We start from the raw sequence: 12,500 nt of genomic DNA, 5'->3' as shown, positions 1-12,500 counted from the left end.
ACCATTTTATATCAATCCTCCTCTTCGACTCCCTCACCTTGCGTTTTGCTTCTCCTCTCTTCTCTTCTTGTACCTCTCTTATGCAATAAATTCTCATACGTTCGCTTCTTCTCTTTTACAAAGGATACAAAGGATTACAAAGGTGGAGCATGCCGACAGGAGACCTTTTGGTCTTTATCTAGGTCCGATGCGAAAAAATCATAATAATGATAAATTAATAAATTAGTAAATAAATAAAAACTATAATAATGCAAATAATAATATACATAAATAAATGCATAGGTATAGTTAAGTAATAAACAAACAGGTAAATAGTAGATAATAATAAATTGACATATAACTAATAATAAATGAGAATCAAGCAAATAATAAAAAACAAACGGACAGATGATAAAAAAAAATAAAAAAATAATATTAGGTAAATGTTATTCATTACAGTATCTTGCTTAGGTGTTTATCTAAATGATTCTTAAAGCTTCGAACTGAACTACAATGCACTGCCTCTGCCCTCGGCTCTTCGTCTTACTGTATTACAGAGATTCCTCAACTTACAAACGAGTTACGTTCCGAACGGGCGTTCGTAACTCGAAACGTTCGTAAGTCTTTATTCAGCATAATTTCAAAGGTACTCAAATCTACATACATAAGTATGATATAAATCCAATACATGTTTTCTTATCCTAAAACACCTTAATTATGCATAACACAAAAATGAATTGCAATACTAAAACTTTAATGTTCAATTTCTTACCTTTGAATCTGGTAAAATAGGCTTGAGGTTTTGTTCGTAAGTCGAATGTTCGTAAGTCGAATGTTCGTAAGTCGAATGCTCGTAAGTAGAGGAGCGTCTGTATTCGGTACTTCTTCTGTTCCCTCCTATCCTCCCCTTCCCATATACCATCTTGACACACTTGAAAAACACCCATTCTTCTTCTTCTGCTTTCTCTTTGTCCCTCGCCTCTTCCACACTTCTCTCAGCTTCTCAAGGTGTTCTTTCTCTTTATACTTCTCAATCGATTTCTTTACTCTTAGTACCTTTTTGCCTTACTCCCTTTTCCTCCTCCTCCACTTTCCCTCAACTCTTAATAATATACGTATGTACTTAAGTTTCTTGAGAGAGATACACTTACTAATGATGATGATGATGATGATGATGATAATGGTATAATAATAATAATGTTAATGATTATGCCATGATAATGCTGATGATAATGGTATGATAATAATGATGATAATGAGAATGGCATAATGATGATAATGATGATCATGGTGATGAGTATAATGATTATGATAATAGTAACAATGATGGCGATAATAATGATAACAATGATGATGATGGTGATAATGATAATAATGATAATAACGATTTTAATGATAAAAAAATTAACATACCATTTTATAAGAATACCAAGAATATACTTATTCTGAATTGAAATGTGGAGTATATATATATATATATATATATATATATATATATATATTGTGTGTGTGTGTGTGTGTGTGTGTGTGTGTGTGTGTGTGTGTGTGTGTGCGCGCGCGCACCGTTAACCCAGTGTCACACAGGAAAGAAGTAGTTTAATAATGAATTGAATCAGTGACAGAATAGATACAAGTCCAGCTTATTCTTGTTAAGTATTCCGGTGTGTTTATTCCAATGTCTATTGATATTTTAGTTAATATCTTCAGTGTTTGTTTATAACTTTATTTCGTTGTGAGAGGTAGTTTCTCTTATTTGTCTTAGTCATTGTGTACATTTTACTAATTGTAAATAAGGTGGTTTTTGTATTATATTTTGCTACATTATTTTTGGGCCGCAAGCCTGCGCAGTGGATACCGTGTCGAACTCATGAGCAGGTGGTCGTGAGTTCGATTCTCGGGGACCTTTGCGCGCTATGTCGCGTTGGCTTCCGACAGCCCTGGCTAGGCGGGGAGGCGATCCAAACGTCGGCCAAAAAAAAAAAAAAAAAAAACAGCGGATTACAGTAACTGACAGGTCATGCTCTACTAGGGGTTTTTCACTTCCCATTTCCTGGGAATGGGATAGTGAATTTTATATTTTTAATGTATGGTTATACTATATACTTCTAAATTGCGTTAAGTATTTGGACGAGGAATATACAGAAAAAAATGGCCCCTTGTTTTCAGAAACATGAAGATAGTACAGGCTACCCTATAATATGTGGGAAAACTTAAACAATTAAAATAGAATATTATCTATGATGTATAGAATAGATATGTAGAGGATAATGTATATACATACACTATGTGTGTATGTGTTTGTGTGTGTGTATGCGTGTGTGTGCGTGTATGTGTGTGTGTATGCGTGTGTGTATGTGTGCAGTATATATATATGTTGTTAATTTTTATCTCGCACATACAACAGTATTACATAAGTCATAAGCTATATCACTCATTTTATTTTGCAGAAAATCCCCTTTCGTTCATTTATATGACAACGTATTTGCAAATAGATATATCCCATGTACAGACGTACCTAACCATTACAATATATGTGCAACAGAGTCTATAACATTTTAGTATCATGAACTATTCAGATAAAAGTAAATATACACACACAAGCGATAGTTATGTTTATACTTAAATGGTTAAATGATTATGTTTGTATTTAAATTATTAAATGTACTTAGATAATTAAATGAAGCGGCTTTGCTGTGGATGTGCTGTGTCTTGCTACATTGCTTCTGACCCAGGGCAGTGGGCGAGATGCAGGGATGACCCGTCATCTAGGAGGAGCCAGGAAAAGAAGGGAGGGAAGGTGTAGTGGATGGGAGTGGAGTGTGTGGGGGTGAAGCGGGTGGGAGTGGATTTATGTCCTTGACTTTGGCTACCTCCCTTGTAAGGGGGAAAAAGCCGTTGGTATATATACGGTATATATGTATGTATGTATGTATGTTTGTACTTACATAGAGAATGATTATCTCCCATGAGGAGCTGAAAGTGTGTGTATGTATGTAAGTATGTATGTATGTATGTATATATGTATGTTTTTGCTTACATAGAGAATGCTTAGCTCAAATGAGGAACTAAGATTAGAGAGTAGGGGGAAGAAAGGTTGGTGAATGGCTACCTCCCTTATAAGGTGGAAAAAAACACTTGGTATACATACAGATATTTAAGCTTACATACGGAGGCAAAACCCAACTATCACTTCCTAGTAATGCCTCCTAGGTAACGCCGACGACGACAGCGGTCGAATACGACTTCTTTGTTCGTGAAATTCAAATTGAGCCCCGGAGTCGGAGGACTGAGGTCGGTAGAACAAATGCATTCGAGGGCGCAGACCAATGGAAGATTCATCTAACGCAATAACTGATAGAACACAGCGTCTAACAGGAGTAACGTGAGCAGGTGTCTAACGGGAGGAAAGTTAGCAGGTGTCTAACAGGAGTAGGGTGAGCAGGTGTCTAACAGGAGGAAAGTTAGTGGGTGTCTAACAGGAGGAAAGTTAGCAGGTGTCTAACAGTAGAAAGTTAACAGGTGTCTAACAGGAGTAGGGTGAGCAGGTGTCTAACAGGAGGGTGAGCAGGTGTATAGAACTTACATAGTTTATATTTTCTATTATTATACGTATGTATATGTATGTATACATGTATACTTACACATGCATGCATATGTACATACGTAAGCACGAACATACAGGCATGCATACATACATACATACACACATACATGAATGCGCACACTCATATGTATATATACGAGCTACACACATACACACATACATGCATACATACATACTTACATATATACGAGCTATATACATGCATGCATACATACATACATACGTACATACAGGCGGTACATACAGGCGGCACATACAGACATACATCCAAACATACATACGTGCATTCATATATATGTACATACATATAGACACATATATATATACATATGTACGGTGCTTGCTTTCGTTTAGATACAAATGAACACATACTGTATATACATACATACATATATATATACATATATATATATATATATATATATATATATATATATATATATATATATATATAGTTATTCATTAATTTATATATCTCCTCTGTAGCCGACTTGATTATGGACCAAAAGGTCTCCTGCCGGCAACATTTCTATATACCTTTACGTAAACACACAAACATATCCACCGGCTACACTACAGTAAATGACACATACACATATTCGCGTGTTTATAAAGCAAAGCTTTCATACAATTATTTTATTATATGGATCCATTTTCCCTCTTTTTTTTTTGCAAATACATTCTCTCCCAGTGTAAATTTATGCAAATTTATTTGCATATAAACGACCACAACATGAACCCGGATTTATGAGCGCATAAATATGTTATCTATTGTATTACAGTTTGTGTACAGTTTCGTGTATGTTTGAATACAGCAGTATTTCCTCTGTGGAAGTATGTTCTGTCAGTACATTTTGTAATACAGTAATGCATTCTGTAATACATTTCATGCAAGGGTGTTAAATACAAAATATCAAATGCATTAAGATTATGGTAATCGATTCTGAATTCGTACATGTATACATACATTTATATACATACATACATACATATATACATAAATACATTTATTCATACATGCATATATATAAACATACAAACATATACATACATACATACAGACATACAGACAGACATATATCTATACATATATATAAACATACGTACATACATACATACATACATACACATACATACATACATATATATACAAATATACATACATGCATACATACATACATACATACATACATACATGCATACACACATTCGCCAATAACCAGCGCTTCTATCGTTGTGGGGCAACATCGCACTGAGAATGTGGAGTAGTAGAGGTAATTGTCCCTTTCTCAAGTGAAAGCTGCGTGACTCCGGTCCTCAGGGGAGACACTTTAGTCACCTACACTATGGAGCTCCTTCCTGACGCCTGAATAATTTCGTCGGGCGCTTGTGATGATGAAATATAGAAAATGACACACACACACACACACACACACACACACACACACACACACACACACACACACACACACACACACACACACACATATATATATATATATATATATATATATACATATACATATACATATATACATATATATATACATATGTACATATATATACATATACATATATATATACATATACATGTATACATATATATATATGTATATATATATATATGTATATATATATATGTAGATATATATATGTATATATATATATGTATATATATATATGTATATATATATATGTATATATATATATGTATATATATATATGTATATATATATATGTATATATATATATATATATATATATATATATATATATATATAAATATATATATAAATATATACGATTGAAGACCAGAGCTAATTCAATATCCACTATCTTAGTGATTTTCTCAATTTTTCTAATAGTTTGTTTGATTCTTGAGGGGAGGTCAAACACAATACTTCCGAGATCCATGATGTTATTGTAACGAAAAACATAACACAAAATATAAATACAAGCTTTCGGTTGAGTCATTCAACCATCTTCAGGTAAGTGAGATTACATATACAGAACAGGAGTTTAAATACAAGTAAAAAGGGGGGAACTAGGAGAGTTAGGAGTCAGGTACTGGAAGGAGGTGAGGTCTTCGTATCAACAGGACGTCGCTGGACAGCTGGTAACGGTAGCCGGACGTTTGGGCCTTGTTGCCACGCAGCCTCGCTGTGTAGTTGTAAGGTACTAACTGTGTCTGTCTGTATATTAATGATAGGAGTGTATTGTGTAATGTAGACTCTTTCTAAGATGTGTAGTTTCTTGGTGTTGTTACATTGTTTAAGTATTTTTGTGTTGTTGACTAAATCTTGTCTGTTTGGAGTTTTGTTGTGTGTTTGTGTCATGTGTTTGCGTATGCTTCCTTCACGGGACGGGCGTGCATTGTGAGTCTCCTGCTCACAGAGGTAGTGGTAACACCAATGTAAGAAGCATTGGGGAGAAGTTTGCAACCTTCTTCTGGGCAGGAGAATTAGTCTGTTTGAGGAGAGAGTTGTTTTTAGTCATGTTATTTTTCATGATAAGGTTAGAGACTTTTGTGTTTTTGTAGTATATGATGAGGGTCAATTTGTCGTGTGGGTTGGTGCATGTGACGTTACGTGCGAGGATGTCTTTGAGGACACGTTCGTCTGTTTTGTGTGCTGGTGTCATTTGGTTTTTGTAATAAATTGTGTGTGTGGACTGTGTGTTGTTTTGTCCGTGTTGTGTTGTGTTGCTTGTGATGAAAAGTCTCGTCTCTTTGTCAATGAGAAAGTTGGGAAAACCGTTGTTAATGAGGATTTGTTTAACGCGCATTATTTCAGAGTGAAAATTTTCCCAGGAAGAGCAGTTTTTATATGCGCGTCGAACTGCTCTAAAGCTATCCACTTCCTCCAGACTCTCTCCCGTAATACTCCCAATTTGCTGCCATCCTCTCCCCTTGTACATCTCATCACCTTACTTTTACCCACATTTATCTTCAACCTCCTTCTTTACCCTCTCGCATGTGTACTTATGCTTGAATTTCTTCCTGGACACTGTATTTGCTATCATTAACTCTCCACTACGACTTTTTCCTGGAACTCCATACTTCCCAACCACTCCACTCTGTCTATTGGTTTGTCTCCTACCCAAGCATTGAGAAATCCCAATACCACTACATTGACATTTTCTCTCTAGACCCTCAATGCGCTCATTTAATCTATCCAAAAAGCCTCCTCTTCCTCTACACCCTTATCACTACCAGGCCCATATGCACTTAAAAAGACCCCCATCTCCTTTCCCATTTTCACCATCCACATTAACCTTGAAGAAACCTTCCAATCCATCACACGCTTACCCATCTCTTCACTTACTAGTATAGCCACCCCTTCTCTCCCTCGTCCTCTCTTCACTACTGGGACCTTCTCAGCTACACTCCCAAACTCCAACTCGCTCCACTCTTTCAACTTAGTTTCATTCAGTGCCAACACATCCATCTTTCTTCTCATAAAAAAAAAAATTTGCCCATCTTTTTCCTTTTACTCTCATCTGTACCACATCCACGCACATTAAAAGATCCAAACCTTAGGGTACTGGTTGGAAAACTTCTTCCATACCCTCTCATGCCTTTGGCTTTTTTTAGAAATGTCCCCTTTGGGGTTATAGAGAGTAGGATGCCTGGTCCTATCTCTGTCCCGTTTTTGTCGCCTTATACAACTCAAGTGGGAACACTCGGTGGCGGTATTCTTTCTCCCCTGCCATAGGGTTCGGCCAAAAAAAAAAAAAAAAAAAAAGGACAGCATAATGGAGGGACAGTCGCAGTATGATAAAGTAGCACCATTTCTCTATGAATAGAGATTTCCTCTATCACAGACAAAATGATATGTGGCTCTGGTCCGCAGGGGCGCCCCGTATAGACCCTAAAGTACCAGCTGAATACCACTGAACAGATTTTAACTTCACAATAATATTCAGCCAATACTTCAGATGGGGACAGAGGGGACAATAAATAAATTAGATTAAAATGTGCAGGCCTAAGCTTATTCCTTTTCCAGTTTCATAATGACGAAATACGACGAAATACGACAAAATACGACAAACTCAAAATAGCTGTTATTGACTTCCTGGCAGGTAAATGTTTTTTATTTGATTTGTATATTTTTACGTCCTTGCGGTTGCAAAGCAGGTTCTGCAATCAAAATGATTGCAGACTGCACAAATGCGGAATTGAGCTGCATTGCACTGCATTGCACTGCCCTGGACTGCACTGCGATAATCCAGTCTTTGGTTACAAAATGAAATGAACCTGATTCATTTACAAATGAACGTGAAATAGTGAAAGTATAATAACAATAAGAATAACAATAACAATAACAGTGATAATGATGATGATGATGATAACAATAATAATAATAACAACAATAACAACAACATCAATAATTCCAATAAAAATAATGGTAATAGCAATAACAAAAATTATGATAATGATAATGGTTATAATAGCAATAACAATGACAATGAGGCGAAGAATAACAATGAGGAGAATAATAACAATGATAACAGCGACAACAGTGATAATGAAATTATGTAATACAATGTAAAATAATACAATATATAGTAGAATATGATATACTATAATATGATATATACCAAAATATAATATAATATAATATATCATATGATATTAGTATGATATAGCATAATATGATACAATATTCTATGGTACAATTACATTATGATATAGAATACTAAATCTATAAAATCTATGCCTACAGCGAAAGATAAATACCACCAATGATTGCATATCGACAACACGGAGATGCAGCTAAGAAATGACATCAAAGTCAACAGTCATTGTCTCCTCTGGTTGATGATAAAATATTTCGAAAGCAATCTTCTTTGTCAACGACTCAATATGTTTGGGCATGCGCTGGTGTCATCATCGGAAGCATAAAGGTCTCGCATTCCCTTAGCTGTGGGTTCGAATCCCACACTCGCTTCTCTCCGATTCCCAGCAGCGACTGTTCGTTATCTGCCCCCCACCTTCCAACAGTAATTACTCAGCGCCTCCTGGCGTGGTAAGTTCCTTACTTTTTTCATATTAGCTACGTTCTGTGTGTTTGTTTGTGTTTGTGTGTGTGTTTGTGTGCGTGCGTGTATTCACTTGGTCTTTGGATCTGGTGTTGGACTCGTGATTGAGAGCTATTTCCCTCCCGGTAGAGAGCTCAGAGCTCGTAGGTCCGATCTATGGGTAATGCTATGACCTTACACACACAACTCCCCACCCACGAGAATCAGAGTAACGACCTGAAGCGCAGCGGTACCGAAATAAGTTCGGCCCTGGGCAGGATTCGAACCAAATACTACGGGCACTATGCTAGTAGTTCATCGTTCTACCAACTGCGCCACCGAGTGTGTGTGTGTGTGTGTGTGTGTGTGTGTTTGTTGTTTGTGTGTATATGTGCCCGTGCGTGAATGTATGTGTGTGTTTCTATCTAATTACAGGATAAGAGATACGCTCATAAACTAAATTTATCTAATTCCAATAAATAAGATATTAGCTACGTTCTGTGTATGCGCGCGCGTGTGTGTGTGTGTGTGTGTGTGTGTGCGTGCGTGTGTGTGTGACGAAACTTTGTCACAGAGATTCCTACATTTTCACGACAATAGACTAGAAAGTTTCCACACTTGTTTATAGCTATATAGAAATTATAGCAATATAGAAAACTTTATCACAGTGGTTGGAATGTCATCATCATTAAGCAATATAGAATGTCCTATTTTATTATTATTTTCTTATTTCTTATTTTCTTTTTTTTTAATCTTATTCGGTCGAGATGGAATACAAAGAACACAAAAGCCAAACAGAAATATTATGTTCTGTGGCAGATACGTCTTACCTCGAGTATACGATAAAGAAAATATGAGATATTACAACCCATTTATTTCTTGTCGATAAAGAGAGAGAGAGAGAGAGAGAGAGAGATGCACAAGCACACACACACACACACACACACACACACACACACACACACACACACACACACACACACACACACACACACACACACACACACACACACACACACATGGATACACACATGCATACACACATACAGAAAGTGAAAGTGAGGGAGACAGACAGAAACACACATACACACATGCAGAGGGAGAGAGAGAGAGCATTAGGCTGTGATAAAGAGAATATCAGAGATTACAACCTACTTAGTTCTTGTCGAAACAAAAGAATTACTGAGAAAGAGAGAGAAAAGAAAGAGAGAGAGAGAGAAAGAGAGAGAGCATTAGACTGTGATAAAGAAAATATAACTGAGATTACAACCTACTTAATTCTTGTCGATACAGAAGAATTACTGAGAAAAAGAGTGAAAGAGAGAGAGAGACAGAAAGAGAGAGAGAGATAGAGAGAGTGAGAGAGAGAGAGAGAGAGAGAGAGAGAGAGAGACCTCGGGAATGGTCAGAGGTGTGCTGGCATTTGTATCCTCATATACAAATGAGAGAGAGAAAGAGAGAGAGAGAGAGAAAGAGGGGGGGTAGACAGATAGGTAGATAGGTAGATAAATAGATAGAGAGAGATAGATAGATAGATAGAGAGAGAAAGAGAGAGAGAGAAAGAGAGAGAGAAACAAACACAGACACAGAGAACCTAAGGGCTCAGGAGAGAAATGCTTGGCACATTATTTAGAGAACGGAGGAAAGGCGAGTCAAGCTGACGTCCAGAAACCGCTGACGGTTTCCGCGGATGTCGCCGCGGCCGACGGTAATCGATGGCTGTTCGTGATTTCATTTATTATATCAAGACGTCCTTTCACCAAACCCGGACAGGAGCCAAGGAGGGGGAGGAGGGGGAGGGAGGAGGGGGAGGAGGGGGAGGGAAGAGGAGAGAAGAGGAGGAGGGGAGGGAGGAGTGGGAGAAAGGGAAAGGGGAGGGAGAGGGAGGGGGAGGGAGGAGGGGGAGGGAGGAAGGGGAGGGAGAAGGGGGAGGGAAGAGGAGGGAGAAGGGGGAGGGAAGAGGAGAAGGGGAGGGAGGAGTGGGAGAAAGGGAAAGGGGAGGGAGAGGGAGGGGGAGGGAGGAGGGGAGGGGAGGGAGGAGGGGGAGAATGGGAAAGGTGAGGGAGGAGAGGGAGAGGGAGGGAGGAGGGGGATTTTGAGGGATAGGGATGGGGGAGGAAGGGATGGCGAGGGAGAAAAGAGGAAGGGAAGCGGAGGGAGGAGGGGGAGAAAGTGAAAGTGGAGGGAGGAGAGGGAGTGGGAAGAAGGAAAAGGAGAGGGAGGAGGGAGGAGGGGGATTTTGAGGGATAGGGAGGGGAGAGGAAGGGAAGGGGGAGGGAGGAAGAGGAGGAAGGATGGGGGAGGGGGGAGGTTTGTCCGTACTCCCAAGGCGCGGGGATTTTGTCAAACCAAAAGAGGATTCGAGTTCATTCGGATGTTTGCGTAAGTTAAGATTCGCGTATGTCAAGGTTTGTGTAAGTTAAAGTTCGCGTAAGTTAATGTTCGCGTGAGTTAGAGTTTGCGTAGGTTAAGATTCGCGTAAATCATGAGTTGCGTTGGTCAAGATTTGTGGAAATTAGGAGTCGCATAATGTAAGAGTCGCGTAAATTATGAGTCGCGTAAATTATGAGTCGCGTAAATTATGAGTCGCGTAAATTATGAGTCGCGTAAATTATGAGTCGCGTAAATTATGAGTCGTGTAAATTATGAGTCGTGTAAATTAAGGTTCGCGTAAATTATGAGTCGCATGGGTTAAGATTTGCGGAAATTAGGAGTCGCATAAAGAGTCGCAGAAATTAAGATTCGCGTAGATTACGATTCGCGTAATCTGAGATTCGTGTAAATTAAGATTCGAATAAGTAGACTATATCAATGGTTTCGCCGTCATTGTTTCCTCTGGTCTTTTGTTAATCTGTGTTAGGTTAAACTAGGTTAATTTAGAATAGGTGAGATTAGTCAACGGTTAACTTAGGTTAAAAAATGTGGGGGTTCGACTCCACCAGAATCGACACGTGACGGCAATAAGATTTCCAAATTCCGGGAGAAGCATCCTCCTCTTCCTCCACTCCCCCTTGTCCTGCCTCTTGCCCTCCCCTTCCCCCTCTCCCCTCCCCCTCCCCTCTCTCCTCTCTCCCCTCTCCTCTCCCCCTTTCCTCTCTCCCTTTTCCCCTTCCCCCTTCCCTCCCCCTTCCCTCTCCTTTCTCTTACCCTCTCCCTCCCCCTTTTACTCTCCTACTTTTCCTCACATTTCCCCTCCCCCTCTCCCCTTCCCCTCCCCTTCTCCCTTCCCCTCACCCTTCCCCTCACCCTTCCCCTCACCCTTCCCCTCACCCTTCCCACTCTCCTACTCCTCTCCCCCTTGTCCTCCTCCTTTCTTCCTCTTCTATGATTCCTGTCTGGCTACTTGCCAGCGTAACTCAGAACAGTTGGTACTTGACACTGGGTATGGTGTGGTGGAGGAGGACCTCCAGATTGGGGGTAGGGTGAGGGTGAGTGAGAGGTCTGTATAGGGCATCGATAATAAATTTCTCCTTCCTGCCTATAATCTCAGCCCAAACAGATTCCGTGCTTTCCTCCTCCTTAATTGAATTGTTTATAATGCAATCAGTTGTGTTTTTTGACGAAAAGTGTAGGAGTAATTCCTACCCCCGTCCTGCCTACCCTATCCTTGTGAAGTAGTCTATCTCGATTTATGGAAGGATATGTCTATCCACCATATTGATCATTCAGTAACATCTATAAAACAAAATCTCTCTACGCATGCATTATCTGTTAACAAATCTATATTGTTTAGTACGCTTTTGCTGTTTGTATAGTAAACATTAAGTGTATCTACCCATAATCTGTTGAAGAGATTCTTTTCACATACCCTCCCTGATCTGTCTCCATTGTCTTAACTATATTCCGATACTTTTCCTCCGACTTCCACATAATCTACCCGGAAAAAAATGTAGGATGC

Source organism: Oratosquilla oratoria, chromosome 31 (assembly GCF_046742065.1).
Source record: "Oratosquilla oratoria isolate Oo_2021 chromosome 31, ASM4674206v1, whole genome shotgun sequence".
NCBI lineage: Eukaryota > Metazoa > Arthropoda > Malacostraca > Stomatopoda > Squillidae > Oratosquilla > Oratosquilla oratoria.
The sequence above is the reverse complement of the archived record's forward strand: the minus strand, read 5'-3'. Positions refer to the sequence as shown.